Source organism: Falco cherrug, chromosome W (assembly GCF_023634085.1).
Source record: "Falco cherrug isolate bFalChe1 chromosome W, bFalChe1.pri, whole genome shotgun sequence".
In the NCBI taxonomy this organism is placed as follows: domain Eukaryota; kingdom Metazoa; phylum Chordata; class Aves; order Falconiformes; family Falconidae; genus Falco; species Falco cherrug.
In genome coordinates this window covers 6,643,286-6,660,440 of record NC_073719.1, presented here as the reverse complement: position 1 = coordinate 6,660,440, position 17,155 = coordinate 6,643,286, and the positions used below count along the sequence as shown (strand labels likewise).

Here is a 17,155-nt window from a genome sequence, read left to right as displayed (position 1 = left end):
TGTGCTCCAGACCCTTCACCAGCTTTGTTGCTCTTCTCTGGAAATGCTCCAGCATCTTTGTCAAAAGGTTCCTTATCTACATTCTTGTTGAGCTCATCTGCATCAGTACTAACAGCCTGCTCCTTGGACAATAGGGCTTCTGCTTGCGTATTGATGGTTCAGATTATCTACATAATTCCGGCCTGCAGCAGAGTTTTAGGTTTCTTGCTTTTAGGTTTCTTGCTGTTATTTTCCATATGACCATGTCTTTACCCAGATTTCTCTCTGAACAGATGTATGCTTTTATCATTGTTATAAATTCCGAGTCAATTTTAAGTTTTATATGACTTATTTATGGGGTTAATAAAAGGCAAGTAAACAGAGCTGGGTACACAGGGAGTCAGGGCTCCTCTAACACGCACACGTCTTACATCGGGTGGCTGGTTTTTTATGTTCCTAAGCTAATACATATTCATCACTACTTCTAAGAAAGGCAGGGTTATTACAATTAGTTTCTTGGGCTGAAGGCTCACAGTCTTCCTCCCAGGTTTTGTCCTCCAGTCATCCTTCAGTTTCCTTTTCTTCCTTATTTGGTAATCTCTTGGCTGGATGTTAGAGACTTGTGTAGCTTCCTGTGCAATAGTTAACAGTCATTTTGAAACTCCTTTGTTCTCCTGTCCCCTAGATCCAGGTCCCAATGTTTACCTTTTAACCCCTCTGTTGACATGTATTGCTGGGCCGTTGACACGAATTGCTGGACCATTTCTTACAAGCCGAAGGGTCTTCACCTGGGCAAGGGTGTTCTTGACCTGTGGGTGTGATTTTTAGTATTATAATGAAGGTAGTTCACTTCAGGGCACCTTAAAAGTAAGTTTTGTTGCCAAGTTGAACAGCTAGATATTGGCCTTGCCAAGCTGTCTAATAACTCATCCTATACACAATAGAACCTAGGTGCTCTGGTTATGGTCTGGAGAGTAAGGACTAAGGTTATTATGGTCTATAGCATAGGGATGTCAAGTAACAGTCTCGGATAACAAGCAGCACAGTGATTCATACGTCATTGGTTAATAAGTGCTAACAATTCTATCAAGAAGGTTAACTCCTTAGAATCAAAATGTTCTTATAACTAACAGCTACATAAACACAAAATATAGAAAGATTCAGTAAAATCTTAAGAAAATGTGCAACATATGTTAACCAAGAAAAAAATTGAAATAGTCTTACAACAAATTTGGACAAACCCCCCAAATACTACATCAAATATCCCTAGATGATACATCCCATGGATTTTCTGACATCTGGGAAAAACTTACTTATCGGTTACCTAATTTTATGTGGCTGAAGCAGCTCTTTGTTGTAGTTATCATGATTATTGTATTAGAATTATTGATTTGTATTCTGTTACAATGCTTTCTGTGGATATGTAAAATATTGGTAATGTAGAGGAATTTTTAAAGGACCAAGGACATATGTTACCATTGTCTGGGTTGGACAACCAAATAGTGAATGCTGTACCACTTATCTAAAGGATGACGCACCTATGTTTAGTTAAAAGTCGGGAAATGTCCAAGGACCCTTAATGCCACATGACGGATGTACAGACTGCTAAGTCCTTGGGTTGGTTATCTTTAGAAGGGACATTTTGCCTTAGATTTCTGTTGTACATGCAACGTGGCGAAGATGAAGACTTTAAACATGGCCGCTAAGGAATAGAGTCCGCGTAGAGACAAATCCTCAAGGACATTGTGCAGGCATGAGATATGTAAATGAATTCTCAGAATTGTAATGAATATGTAAATAATTTCTTGGAAAACTAATGAATAGGTATGAGTAGCTTGTATAAAGGGGGGACTGAAAAGTCCCCTCGGTGTGCATGACTTTGCTGGAGCGATCCCCCATGCACCCAGCGCTGCTGAATAAAGATAACCTCCCCTCGCCTGTATATTGCTGACTGATTCTTCAAATCACAACCCAGGCCTGTTAGCTGAAACTGCAGAGCAACTTTAAATTGTCCTTGAAACAAGCAGTGGGAGAAAGAAAACAAGCTATGCACAAACAAGAAGCCAGGTGCAGAGCAAGTCCTGGGAACCGTGAAATCAACACACTCTCATCAGCACACTCTGATCGGGCGCCAGCAGCATGCTCACCAATCAGCGACACGGACGCTCGTGTGACCAGAAACTTTTATCCAATCACCTGTGTGTAGAGTGGAGTGAACGGTTGGTTTAAGTTATAAATATGACCTGCTTGTTTAATAAAGTGAGCACGGCATGAGGCAATATTGGTGTGATTGTCGTGACTTGGCCGACTCTCCATGGGGGACCCTCTTCGTCTGGCCCATTTAGTCGCTTAAATGCGGTTCACTTAAATGCGGTTTGCTTAAATGATGTTCACTTAAATGAGGAAGTCTCCGTGCATTGCACCCAAAGGGAAGTTGTCCGATTAGGGAGCTGGAGGTCAGAGGCAGGAGGAACCTGGAAGGCAAAAAGCGGAGTCCAGAGTTCGGTGTAGAGCTGCAGATCGCACCCCTGAAAAAGGTAAGACCGTGATGAATAAAACGCGGCAGGGCTCTCCGCCGATACCCTCTCTGAGAGAGGGGAGAGCACTAAGGAAGGCCACGATGGAATTAGACGTGGCAATTAAGCTCTTAACTAGTATCCTCTTTAAGAAAGGTGAGAGCACTAAAGAAACAGAAGTAGAGGCTTTAGTTTGCTGGGCAAGAAAAAAGGATAAGATTCCTGAGCCCACATTATTGTTTAGTATTACGGAATGGAGAGTAGTAGGAAATTGCCTCTGGGATACTACAATCGAGAGAGGTAAAAAAGGAATAGAAGCTAAAGCATTAGGAGCTACGTGGCGGTCGATAGTTAACACTCTGGAAACTATGAAGGTGGAAAATAAAGTAGCGGTGGCAGCCATAGAAGCGTTGGGGGGAGATGTGGTAGAAAAGCCAATAGAGCAGAAGGGTGATTCACCTAAGCCTTCTCTCTTGGCTACATTTTTCAGAGTTGGGCATACTCGTCCTAGGAAGGGTATGTCAGCCTCTGCGTGTTCAAAGGTACGGGAGTTTTTAGATAAGACAGCGGACAAACCGGAAGTTACTCCTCAGGGGTCTGTTGTAACTGAGCGAAACTGGAAGAGCCTTTTGAGCCTCCCCAGAAGGAGGAGCATCGAGACATGCTGCACCAATTGAAGCTGTGGGTGAAGCAAGACCAAAAAGGAGGGTGGCTACAGCTTGTAGATCAAATCAGGGGGGGCAAAAGCACCATCCGATGTCATATCCTCCTCTTCCTGAAACATCATTGGACAAATTTGAGGAGGAAGGCGGGGAGATCTTCGACAGGAAGGCAAGGAGTAATTGTTTTACCTGGAATAATTGATGGATATTTTACGGGACACATACAAGTTATGGCCTATGCGTTACAACCACCTGTTACTATTCCAAAAGGAAGTAAAGTTGCTCAAATACTTCCTTATGAAAGCCTTGTTGCGCATCGACAATATTATGAGCAACACAGACAACAAGGCCAGACTCTTAAGATGAGAGGAGAAGACTGTTTTGGATCTACTGGACATGATGTGTGTTTCACATTAGATCTTAATCAAAGACCATATCAGAAGATTCAGTTTAAGAAAGGCAGTCAGCAAATTCCTCTGGAACCTCTATTAGACTCCGGGGCAGATGTCGCCATCACTAGTCAGCATCTATGGCCCCAGAATTTGGAACTGCAATCTCCAATCACCCAAATGGTAGGAGTAGGAAGTGCAAAAGTCCCAAAACAGAGTAAAGACTTGATTACATTGCAGTTTTAAGATGGCCAGGCTATTGTAGATCGGCCATACATAATGCAACTCACACACACATTATCAGGGTTGATTGGACGGGATGTGTTGTCACAATTGGGAATAGTTATGTCAACTGATCAGCATTTTGCTCCACAGCCACTGATCGGCAGCCACCCATACTGAAGATTACATGGTTAACAGAAAAGCCAATTTGGGTAGACCAGTGGCTGATAGAAGAATGGCTGTGCATTGCTGAGGAATTGGTGCAGGAACAACTGAAAATAGGTCATATTCAACCTTCTACAAGTCCTTAGAATACTCCAATTATTGTGATACCAAAGAAAACTGGGAAATGGCGACTCTTGCATGATTTACAGAAGGTTAAGGATCAGATGTTAGCGATGGGAGCGTTGCAACCTGGTCTTCCAACTCCTATGATGATCCCTCAGAACTGGTAAATTGTTGTGATAGACTTGAAAGACTGTTTCATTTAAATCCCTCCACAGAAGGTAACTCTTACTACACAAATAACTAATCTGCATGATGCTCAAAGGCTTTTAGGAGACCTACAGTGGGTTCGTAATATATTTGGCCTCACTAAGGATGATTTGCAACCGTTCTGATCCTGGTTGCATGGCACCAAAGCCAACAGTCCTCAAACTTGTTCACCGGAACAGTGGCTGCCCTGGAAGTTGTGTCCCGCAAGAATCAGGCTGTCTGGTGTGGTCGCCGAATGGCGAATCATCCGTTATCTTTTTTGGTTTGTAATGTTGCCACTTCACCTTTTGCCCTTATTTTGCAATGGCAAAAGAAAAAGGGGGAAAATACGGCGATCGTTTTAGGGTGGTGGTTTTTGCCATTGCAACCCAGACATCGTATTTTAAGTCGCCCTAAAGCAGTAGCGCCCTTGGTGAGAAAAGGAAGAGACAGGATTGTTGAAAATGATGGGACTGAACCGGCAGATATCAGTATTCCAGTCCGTGGTGATGATTCTGAGTGGCTCCTGTGACATTCAACAGCCATACAGGAAGCCTTGATGGGTTATACAGGTGTTGTACACAACAACCGGCCAAAAGGACCTCTCTGGAAGATGTTAGAACATTATCAGTGGATTACGAGACCGTTATGCTCAAAAAGACCAGCTGAAGGGCCAACGGTGTTCACAGATGCAGGACAAAAGATGAAGGCAGTTGCATGTGTTTGGCAATCCGATAATCAGTGGCAGAAACAAGTGATCACTGGTGAACCACAGGACAACCTTCTAACCTTTGAACTGAAAGCAATATGTTGGACATTAGGAAGCTGGAATGACACACCTGTAAACATAGTAGTATCAGACTCATTGTACGTAGTTGGTGTAGTACAGCCCTGTTGTTATACATCACCAAACAGCACTAGGGAACCAAACAACTACAGTTACTGGTTTGAATGTTTTGTATAAAAATATGGCTTCAGGCGTACTGGAAGGACCTAATCCTGTGTTATTTATCTGTAGAAGAATGGCTGCAGAAGCGTGGCCTTAGAGTCTCTGAAGATCTGCACAATCCAGGCCTGGTATTAGAATAGGCCTGTAATCAGAATTGTACTGAAGTTGCTGTGCTGAAGTTAACAAGAAAGGTAGCCTTGAGCTATTCTTGGATCCTGGGACCAAGTAATTATGTTGTGCCAACAGGCAGTGGCTGTAACAAGTTACAGCTGCTGGGAAAGCAGGTGCAGGGCCAAGAAAGATAGGGAGCGGTATGGGAATATAGGGAGTAACAAACTACAAGCCTGAAGCACAGCAACACAATTAGCTACATGGATAGAATGCTTATTTTAGTCATGATAATTAGGGGTGTGAGAACAGCGCGCGCTTTGAGGCTAAGAACCAATTATATTTTTACTTTGGGAATATGCATGTGTATCGGTTCTGTATAAGTAGTGTTAGAAACTAATAAAGTTGAGCAAGATGCATAACTCATGTTGAGTGTCTTCCTGACTCTGGCGAACCCTTCTTCCAACATTTATCGGTAGAGGTTATTATTGTATCTCCACAGATAAAGGACCTATATGGGTCCTTAGCAAGTTTGTGCGACCTGTATGTCAAGATCAGAAGACAGAAGAGAATACTCAGAGTGAGCAGAGAGAATAAACTGTCTATTTTGTAAGGGATGTAAACTGCAGGTATTATGCCAATGTATGTAATGTGGGGCAAAATGGTACTGTAAGCCAAAGTTTAAATGTAAATGGTGTGAAGAGAGTATGGACAGTAATTTGAGTACTGTACGTTTGATTAGTAACCGGGCATGAATCAAGGGAAAACATACGACTAGTGTAATGCCATGCTGATTGGAGATAGTACACATCAGTGTGGAACGTAGTAAACCCACTTTTGTACCTGAAATTTTGTTTGTTTTAGAGCAGGATAGGGAAGAAACTAAAAAGTTTTGTTTAAAACGATTTGGCTGTAAAAAAAAATAGGCTGCAAAAAAAAAACAATTTAGGAAATTGTAGGAGTAAACATGTTTGAGTGTGGACTTGGTTTACGGTCTTGATGAATTTTTTATCCATAGGCCAAAGTATTTTTGACATCTTGCCTAGAACAAACATATGGGTGACATGGGTAAATATCACGGGATTAACAGACTTTTGTTTAAGTCTGCAACAGGCAGACGACCCCTGTAGAACTTGTTTAATTGCTATTCCCCTGCAAGAGAATGAAACAAATTTTGATGGGTTTTGGAATGTTAAAGCACTGAATCTGACTTCCAATCAGAACGGTACATGTATGAGTCCAAATGGCAGCATTAAATGCTAAGAATATACAAAGGTTAGCATGTTGGGGAGAGAAACAATTTAATCTTACATCACAGATTTTAAGTTCGTTATTTCTTGATGTAGATAGTGTTAGACATGCTACGTTACAAAATAGAGCTGCAATAGATTTTTTGTTATTAGCACATGGACACGGTTGTGAGGATTTTGAAGGGATGTGTTGTATGAACCTTTCCCATCATTCCATATCGATGCACAAGAAGTTGTCACAATGCAGGGAAACATGAAGCATATTCTTGCTGATATTAATCCCTTTGATGAATGGTTGAGAGGATTGGGGATAACAGGTTTGTTAAAGACGTTATTGATGGAAAGAATACACTTTGTTATAATCATTGTTGTAATGTTTTTAGGTTTTAGCTGTTTATTTTCTTGTTTGAAGAAAGGTTTGACATCTATTGTGAAACAGACATGGGTTGTCCAAAAAGAAAAAGGGGGATATGTAGAGGGATTTTTAAAGGACCGAGGACATATGTTGGACAACCCAGGCCTGTTAGTTGAAAATGCAGAGCAACTTTAAATTGTCCTTGAAACAAGCAGTGGGAGAAAGAAAACAAGCTATGTACAAACAAGAAGCCAGGTGCAGAGCAAGTCCTGGGAACCGCGAAATCAACACACTCTCATCAGCACACTCTGATCGGGCGCCTGCAGCATGCTCACCAATCAGCGACACGGACGCTCGCGTGACCAGAAACTTTTATCCAATCACCTGTGTGTAGAGTCGTGTGAGCGGTTGGTTTAAGTTATAAATATGACCTGTTTGTTTAATAAAGTGAGCACGGCATGAGGCCATATTGGTGTGATTGTCGTGACTTGGCCGACTCTCCACGGGGGACCCTCTTCGGGTAACAGTTATGAAGGATGGAAGAAACATGGACTAAGACAAAGGCTAGAGGATGGGAAGTATTTTACAAGAATTCATACTAAGGATGATATTGTTTTAAGTGAAACAATTTGCTAAGAAGGAAGAAAAGGGGGGACTTGAAGAAAAGGGGGAATTGATATAGGAAAAACCTAGAACTCTGCTGCAGACAGAAGCTGCATAGATAACAGAAACATTAATACCCAAGAAAGAGTGAAGGGCTAAGGGCAGGAGCTTAGCACTTAGCACTTTCAGAAGGGACAGTTATTACCAATGTGAATGAGCTCAACAAGAATGTAAATAAGGAGCCTTCTGAGGAGGATGTGCTAACTTCTAAAAGAAAACAAACCAAGGTAAAATAATTGTGGTAGTAGGAGATCAGTGACCTCCTACTCAAATGGCTCCCCACCCCAAAGAATGTGGATCCCCCCTGCCCCAGGATCATGCTGCTATAGATTAAAAGCAGCCCAGTGGGCATGTATTAACTTGATTGTTTAGGGTGGACAATAAGGAAGGACTAATCATTAGCTAGCAGATGTTTTAAGATGACAGAAACTAAATAACAAAGACTGCTTATGTGTGCAAAAATAAGCAAGAACTTCAGGTAACTGCCCAAGGAGATGAAAAGTACATCTTGAAGAGGCGCCAGAGGAAGGAGATTCTGAATTTTCTGAAACCTTATGTATATGCATGACTTTGTATAATAAGTATCAGACTGCTTGTTGAAATGGTGTGCAAGTTAGGAGGAGCGATCCCCCTTGCACCCGGCGCCATAATAAACATACCTGCTTTATAACTCTCCTGGAGTTGTAGAGTTTGATTCCGCACGTCAATGGGGATATTCCTTATGTTTTTCTTCTGGAGCAACCACTATATGTACTGAAGCCCTGCTTCCCAGGAAGTGGCTGAACATTGCCTGCTTATGGGAAGTAGAGAATAACATCTTTACTTTTCCTTTGCTTCTACATGTGTGACTTTTGTTATTGCTTCATTAAACAGCTTTTATCTTGACCCACAAGGTTTTTTTCAACTTATTTTCTCCTCCTCTGTTGTGCTGAGAAGGGGAGAGATAGAGTGGCTTGATGGGCACCTGGCCTCCAGCTAAGGTGTCCTGGTTTCAGATGGGATAGAGTTAATTTTCTTCTTAGTAGCTAGTACAATGCTGTGGTTTGGATTTGGTGTGAGAGTAATGTTGATAGTATAAACATTACCTAGCAAGAACTAAAAACATCAGTGTTCTAAGTCAATGACTTTTCAGTTTCTTGGGCCCTGCCAGCAAGAGATCTGGAGGAACATGTCACGTGCCAGTCCAAGACCAGAGCAAGGTTCTGCTTGTATTCTCGGGAACATAATAAAGACTCAAAATGGAGTCAAGAAACTTTATTTGCCTGACAACAGATTTGCAAATGCCAAGGAGAGAGTAAGAGATAGAGAAAGGAAGTGTAAGAAATGGTCCAGCAATTTGTGTCAATGGTCCAGCAATACATGTCAATAGAGTCTTTAAAAGGTAAACATTGGGACCTGGATCTAGGAGACTGGAGAACAAAGGAGTTTCAAAATGACTGTTAACTATTGCACTGGACTACACAAGTCTCTGACATCCAGCCAAGAGAATACCAAATAAGGAAGAAAAGGAAACTGAAGGATGACTGGAGGACAAAGCCTGGGAGGAAGACTTCGAGCCTTCAGCCCAAACGACCCCCAGAGAGACCACTGAGAACTGATACGCATGCGCCAGTGGAAGGGGTGGAATTCCGGAAACTTATTGTAATAACCCTGCCTTTCTTAGAAGTAGTGGTGAGTATGTATTAGCTTAGGAACATAAAAAACCAGCCACTCAATGTAACTCGTGCATGTGTTAGAGGAGCCTGGACTCCCTGCACACCCAGCGCTGTTTAATTGCCTTTTATTAAATCACATAAAACTAAAATTGACTCTGAATTTATAACAATTTGGTGACCCCAACGTGATCCTCTTGGGTCCCAAGACTGTGAATGGCTAAGGGAGGCACCCCCACCCTGGGTTTCATTGTGGCCCTTACCGGGAACAGTGCAGAGCCCAGCAGGATTTCGAACATAAGAGGCAAGTAAAGAACAAAGAGCTCTCCCCTCCTCCGGTACCTGTAATTCTGCGCGCGAAGATCCAAACGAAGATTTATCGTTTTGTGAGTATACCGTTCGGTTGGGTAGATACAGTTGTGTGACTGTGTGTAAGGGTGTGACTGAGACGGAACTCCGTTCCGAAGTGAGTCCAGAGGTCTTTTAACTGCGGTTCCGGAATCTCGCAAGGGACTTGGCCAGTGAAGGACCAAAGCGATTGTTCTGAGTGTTCGTGAGTGGGATAACACTCGCAAGACACCTTTAGATACAGGCACAGCCAGGAGTTCAGAGCTTTTTGTATAAAAGGTTCCAGTAATGGGTCAGGAAGCAGATCCTTAGACTCGGGAGGTTCAAGGAGGGGCCTCTGGTTTAAAAGGGGAGGAAAATTACCAGATATTCCACTGGATAGTCCTTTAGGGCAAATTTTAAGATATTGGAATAGCTTCAGAAACACTAAAAATAAGGACAAGGCAAATATGATTCAGTTTTGTATGGTTAAATGGCCAAAAGAACCCTTAAGACCCCATGTATTTTGTCTGATGTTCGGGTCCACAGAGGACTGGGTCTGTCAGGCTTTTAACATTTATGTTAATAGCCGAACACCCGTGGATCCAGAAGAGAGCAAGTATGCTGCGGCCTGGTTGGGACTAAGGGAAGCACTTGCCGCTCTGAGACTTGTGATGAATTTTAAAAAGGAAATGGGTAATTTATTGAATGATCCTCTAGGGGTCGCAGAGAGATTAGACCATTCCTGGTACCCAACATGTATACCTGGGAGGAAGTGCAGTCGATTTGGGGAATCCTCTTCACAACGGAAGAAAGGGGAATGATTAGCAAGCGGGAATGAGAATATGGGAGAGGCAAAATCAAGCCAGACCGCCCGGAGATACAAAGTGGACGAATGTGGACCATCAAACAGCGGCAGGATGACAGAACATGAGGGATCTTAGAACTATAATAATTCAAGGCATCAAGGAAGCAGTACCGATGGGACAGAATATTAATAAAGCCTTTAATGAACACCAAAAGAAAGAGGAGTCCCCAACGGAATGGCTGGAAAGGTTAAGGAAAAGCCTCCAAATGTATTCTGGCCTGGATCCAAATTCACCTGGGGGGGGGGCGCTATTGAAAACTCAGTTTGTGGCAAAGTCATGGGAGGATATATGGAAAAAGATAGAGAAACTGGATAACTGGCAAGACAGGGGATTGGAGGAATTGTTGCGAGAGGCTCAAAAAGTCTTCGTGAGGCTTGATGAAGAAAGACAGAAAGCTAAAGCAAAAATTTTTGTGGCTGCTATCAGAGAAAGCCAGAAAGGAGGGGAAAAAGGAAAAGATAAGGGAGGTAGCTTAGACAACAGGCCGAAAAAGAAGGACGGGAACTTACCAGCTTGTTATTATTGTGGGATGAGAGGACACTTGCAGAGAAACTGTCGGAAGCGACAGAAAGATGAGAAAATGTTTAAGGAAGATTAGGGGTGTCAGGGGCTATACCTTCTGGGGACCCAAACATCTACAGAGCCCTTGATAAAGTTATTAATAGGTCCCCACAAGGAAGAAGTTTTGTTTCTGGTAGATACGGGGGCCAAAAGATCGACTATCCGGACTATACCAGATGGACTTAAAAGGGGGAATAAGCAAATGTCCCTGGTAGGGGCAAAAGGGGAATCCTTCCCTGTGTCAATACTGGAAAATGCTGAGGAAGAATCTGAGACCTATGTGGGTCTTAATGATCTTTTACTTGTTCCAGAAGCAGAATATAACCTATTGGGGAGGGATTTGGTTATTAAAATGGGCTTAAAGCTTAAAGGGGAAAATGGAAAAGTCCGGTTATATACATTAACAAAAGAAGATGAGGGAGATATAGATCCCCGGGTATGGTATAAGGAAGGGGAACTGGGAAAGTTGGAAATGGAACCCCTAATGGTAGAAATAACAGAACCCCAGAAACCTATAAGAGTAAAACAGTATCCCATTCCATTAGAAGGAAGGAAGGAAGGGACTAAAACCAGTCATAGATTGGCTATTAATAGGAGGGACTTTAGAGCCATGTATGTCCCCCCATAATACGCCTATATTGCCAGTATAAAAGGCTGATGGGACATACTGATTAGTCCAAGATCTAAGAGTTGTGAATCAAAGAACAGTGACTAAATTCCCAGTAGTGGCAAATCCTTACACACTATTAAATCATTTGACACCCCCCCCCCAACATATTTGGTATAGTGTAATAGACTTGAAGGATGCCTTCTGGGCATGTCCATTAAAGAAAAATCCAGGGACTATTTTGCCTTTGAATGGAAAGATCCAGAAACAGGAAGGAGACAACAGTTGCAATGGACAGTATTACCACAGGGGTTTACCGAGTCTCCTAATCTGTTTGGACAAACTTTGGAAAAATTATTACAATCTTTTGAGACAGAGGGGGAAGTGAAGTTACTACAATATGTGGATGACCTACTAGTGGCAGGAAAAACCGAGGATGATGTGCGGAAAAACACTGTTAAACTACTCAGTTTTGGGGGAGAAAAGGGACTGAAGGTGTCAAGATCGAAACTGCAGCTCGTGGAGAATGAAGTAAGATATTTAGGGCACTGGCTGAGTTATGGGAAAAAGAAACTGGATCCTGAAAGAGTATCAGGAATTCTGTCCCTATCAGCACCAAGGACCAAGAAAGAGGTCAGGCAATTTTTAGGACACCTGGGATATTGCAGACCTTGGATTGAAGGATTTAGTGGAAAGGTGAAATTCTTATATGAGAAATTAACAACGGTGAAAATCAAATGGAATGAGGAGGATGAGAGACAGTTGGAGATGGTGAAACGAACACTGATAGAGGCTCCAGTATTAAGCCTTCTGGATTTAGGTGCGGCGAATGAAGAGACGGGACGTAGCTTGATGCAAGCAAGATGTCAATTTATTTTACAGAAGCACGAGTTTATATACACTTTCAGAAGCTGCGCTTTTTAAACAGATTGGTTCTTGAAGCTAAGCATTGCATACTAGGCAATCCCTGATTGGTGGTTAACTACCATCAATTAACAGCAAGGTGTTACCTTTCCTTGGCGCCATCCGTTCCTCATTCCCTTATCTTCTTTCAGCAAGACTCACCCTGTTGATTGTTATCTATTCACATTCCTTGTCCTCCCAGGGTTTGTGGCCTACAAGCTCGAGCACATTCCTTTCAGCTAACATGGTCCTGATTTCCAGGCCCCCTCCTGCATTTAGGGAGGCCTTTCTGCCTATTTGTAAATGTCTCAAATCAGATAGCTTATGGGGTATTGACACAGGAATGGGCCGGTATTAAGAAACCCATAGGGTACTGTTCCAAATTGTTGGACCCTGTAAGCAGAGGATGGCCAGTATGCTTGCAAGCGATAGTGGCCACTGCATTATTAATAGAGGAAGCAAGGAAGGTTACCTTTAGTGCACCTTTGAAGGTATACACCCCTCACAACGTGAGGGGGTTATTACAACAAAAAGCGGAAAAATGGTTGACAGATAGCAGAATGTTGAAATATGAAGCTATTCTAGTGGATTCTCCGGATTTAGAACTAAGAGTAACTACAGTACAAAGTCCAGCTCAATTCCTTTATGGGAAACCAGAAGAGGGGCTTCAGCATGATTGTACAGAAGTAACTGAAATGCAAACTAAAATACGGCCTGATTTAAGAGAGGAAGAATTGCAAAAAGGGGAAAAGCTGTTTATAGACGGATCTTCCAGAATTATAGAGGGAAAGAGGAGATCAGGGTATGCAGTAGTAAATGGACAACTGGATTTGGTGGAATAAGGACCTCTGAGTCCCACTTGGTCGGCACAGGCTTGTGAATTATATGCTTTGTTGAGGGCGTTGGAGTTGTTAAAAGAGAAGCATGGTACAATATATACAGATTCTAAATACGCTTATGGGGTAACCCATACCTTTGGGAAAATTTGGGAAGAAAGAGGACTCATTGGGACACATGGAAAGGGATTAGTGCACCAAACGCTAATAATTAAGATTTTACAGGCACTGAGACTGCCCAAAGAAATTGCTGTAGTACATGTAAGGGGACATCGAAAAGGAACAAATTTACTTGTAAGAGGAAATAACTTAGCCGACAAAGAAGCTCGGGAAGCCGCATTGCGAAGACCTTCTCCAATACTGTTATTAAGGGAATTGGAAGGGGTGGAGAGCCAGAAAGAACCTGGGGGGCAGTTTTCAGAGAATGAAATAAGACTTATAAAGACTACAGGGGCAAAGCAAGAGGGAGAAAAATAGGTCCTGCCGGATGGCAGAGAAATACTGCCTAAGAGTCAAGCAAAGAAGCTGCTATTTCGCATGCATTTGCAAACTCATTGGGGAACTCGAGCATTGAGTAATCAGTTTTTGAAATTTTATGGGTGCATTGGGATATATGAGATAGCTCGGCAAATTGCCCAAAGGTGCTTAACATGTCAAAAAATAAATAAGACAAGTATGAGGCAAACACCTACTGGGGGATGGAGGATCGCATATAGGCCATTTGAAAGAGTACAGGTCGATTTTACCGAGCTACCGAAAATAGGACGATATAAATATTTGTTGGTGATAGTGGACCAATTAACCCATTGGGTAGAGGCCTACCCTGTGATGAGGGCAACTGCCGCTACGGTAGCTAAAATTCTGATGGAAAATATAATACCGCGTTTTGGTTTGATAGGGAGTATTGACTCTGACCAGGGGACACATTTCACATCTAAAGTGTTACGGGACTTATCTACAGCCCTGGGCATTAAATGGGAATACTATACTCCCTGGCATCCACAAAGTTCAGGACAAGTTGAGAGAATGAACCAAACTATTAAACAACAATTGGCCAAATTAATGATTGAAGCCCAACTGTCTTGGATAAGATGTTTGCCATTGGCATTATTGAACATTCGGACTATGCCCCACAGTGAAACAGGTATCTCACCATATCAGATGTTATATGGGATGCCATATTCCCAAGGAATGCCATTGGTCTATTCTTTGATAGAGAATTATGAGAGCCAGAAATACGTAATTATGATAGGGAAACAATTACAACAACTGAGGGAAAAGGGAATTATAGCACAAAACGCCCCACTGGGGTTTGCTATTCATGAAATACAACCAGGAGACAGGGTCTTAATAAAAACCTGGAAGGAAGAATCATTAACTCCTCGATGGGAGGGACCGTACCTTGTTTTACTTACTACTGAAACAGCTGTGAGAACAGCAGAAAGAGGTTGGACCCATGCCTCCAGGGTAAAGGGGCCAATAAATACCGAAGCTTGGAGGGTTGAATCCACTCCTGGGGAATTGAAACTGAAGCTGAAGAGGGACTAATGTTCCGGCAACGTGGCTCTGCATGAATTAAAGGGCACCAGATAAAGAGGACAAGCCTAAAGGGAGGAAAGGGAGAAGGCAAGACCGGGGCAGGACCCTCCACTGCGGTGTGTATAGTCTACCGAGGGAGGCAATCCCTATGGGTATTGACTACTGAGTGAGAGGGCCTCGACCGGACTTCTCCCGCACTAAGGTTACGCTGTCCTGAGAAAATAATATAAAAATCCTTTTAAACCATATAAAATTATAATTAGTTTTCCAGGAGCCGGAACACCCCGAAAGGCTGAACGGTAACACAAGCCCAGATTGATCCTGAAGGTGGCCCAACCCCTTGATTGGAGGTGTTTTCCATACCCTCAAGATTGGACGGCACAAGGGATAAGAAATGCTATACTTGCTGGTATTGTTTTTACAGGGACAACCGAGCCATGGTTATGAATGGGAAAATAACTTTTTCACTCTGGGGGAGGAGGTGGCCAAGGCCTTTAACTTTAGTATTAGGTTGCAAGCTGTCCTTTAGGTTATAACCAACCAAACAGTGACGGCTTTGAATCTCTTGGCTGATCAGTCCACCCAGATGAGGGACGCCATCTTTCAACATAGAATGGTTTTAGATTATTTACTAACAGAAGAAGGGGGAGTGTGTGGAAAACTGTACAACTCCAATTGTTGTTCACAAATTAATGATAACGGAAATGTGGTTAAACAGATAATGAAGGAAATTAGAAAATTAGCCCACATCCCAGTACAAACTTGGAAGGGTACGGATTGGGATTTGTTTCCATGGCTTTCTGGTGGACTATGGGTTAAAAGAATATTATTCTTATTTCTATGTGTTGCAATAATACTGTTATTTATACCTTGTATGATACCTTGCTTTACATTATTGATACGCCGAATAATAAATAGTACCCAAATTGTGAAGAAAGATAATGTACCCATAATGATGCTTAAGAAATGGACCCCCCAAGAACTGAATGACGAAATCCAGTTGGTACTGGAAAAAGTTGAAGTAGAGACACGAATTATTGAGAATATTAAAAAGAAGATGAGGGATTGTAAGAAATGGTCCAGCAATTCGTGTCAACGGCCCAGCAATACATGTCAATAGAGGGGTTAAAAGGTAAACATTGGGACCTGGATCTAGGGGACAGGAGAACAAAGGAGTTTCAAAATGACTGTTAACTACTGCACTGGACTACACAAGTCTCTGACATCCAGCCAAGAGAATACCAAATAAGGAAGAAAAGGAAACTGAAGGATGACTGGAGGACAAAGCCTGGGAGGAAGACTGTGAGCCTTCAGCCCAAGAAACTAATTGTAATAACCTTGCCTTTCTTAGAAGTAGTGATGAATATGTATTAGCCTAGGAACATAAAAAACAGCAGCCACTTGTAACACCTGTGCGTGTTAGAGGAGCCTGGACTCCCCGCACACCCAGCTCTGTTTACTTGCCTTTTATTAGCCCCATAAATAAATCATATAAAACTAAAAATTGATTCGGAATTTATAACACACTTTTCATTATAACTGTTATTGTCATCATAGTTATTATTGTGCTTTCATTCTTATTCTATTTCAATTATTAATTTTTTCTTATCTCAACCCTCAAGTTTTATGTTCCTTTCCAATTCTCCTCCCCATCCCTCTGGGTGATGGGGGAGTTAGCGAGCGGCTGTGTGGTAATTAATTACCAGCCGGGGTTAAACCACACCACCTAGCATACTTGACACAATAAAATGCATTTTGCTTGGTATATGCACTAGGCTAAGATTCTGGTTGAAGAAAGAGCTCCAGAAGGGAAACATGGAGAGCTTGCAGAATTCAAAATGGTCTTGCTTAACAGTCTTAGACCGGAAAGAAGCATCATCAGCAAAAAGTCAGCTGCTGTTAGCATTCTTGTCCAAAACAAGTTCTTGAAGCAAGGAAACAAATTTTTAGAAGCTCCCTATTTGGTATAATATCTAGGATTCATATGTATAGGGATGTGGAAATTGGAGGGAAAGGAACAAGATTCTTGAAGCCCTGATTTCAGGGCTCGCTTACTGGTTCTTCATAAAAGTACAGGCTTGATGGCTCCAGAGAACTCTTCTAGAAATTGGAGATTATAGAGGGGAAAACACACATTAGAACAATGATGCAGGAGTCACTGTATGAGAAATTTTCCATTACTCATATTTACCAAACACACACTTTTTCCTTCCACTAGGAAACTAATAAAAGTAGCTTTCATATGCCACTAAACCATGGCTTATACTAATGTTAGATCATGAGTCAACACTGTG

General features: G+C 42.2%; 1 long non-coding RNA gene across 1 annotated transcript in view; it reads left to right on the top strand.

Moving 5' to 3' along the window:
• Window positions 1-2,407: 2,407 nt before the first annotated feature.
• Window positions 2,408-17,155, top strand: part of LOC129734483 (uncharacterized) — a 78,043-nt gene continuing 63,295 nt past the window's right edge. Inside the window, exon 1 of the long non-coding RNA XR_008730063.1 lies at window positions 2,408-2,516. This is a non-coding gene — a long non-coding RNA (uncharacterized LOC129734483). The remainder of the gene's footprint in view (window positions 2,517-17,155) is intronic.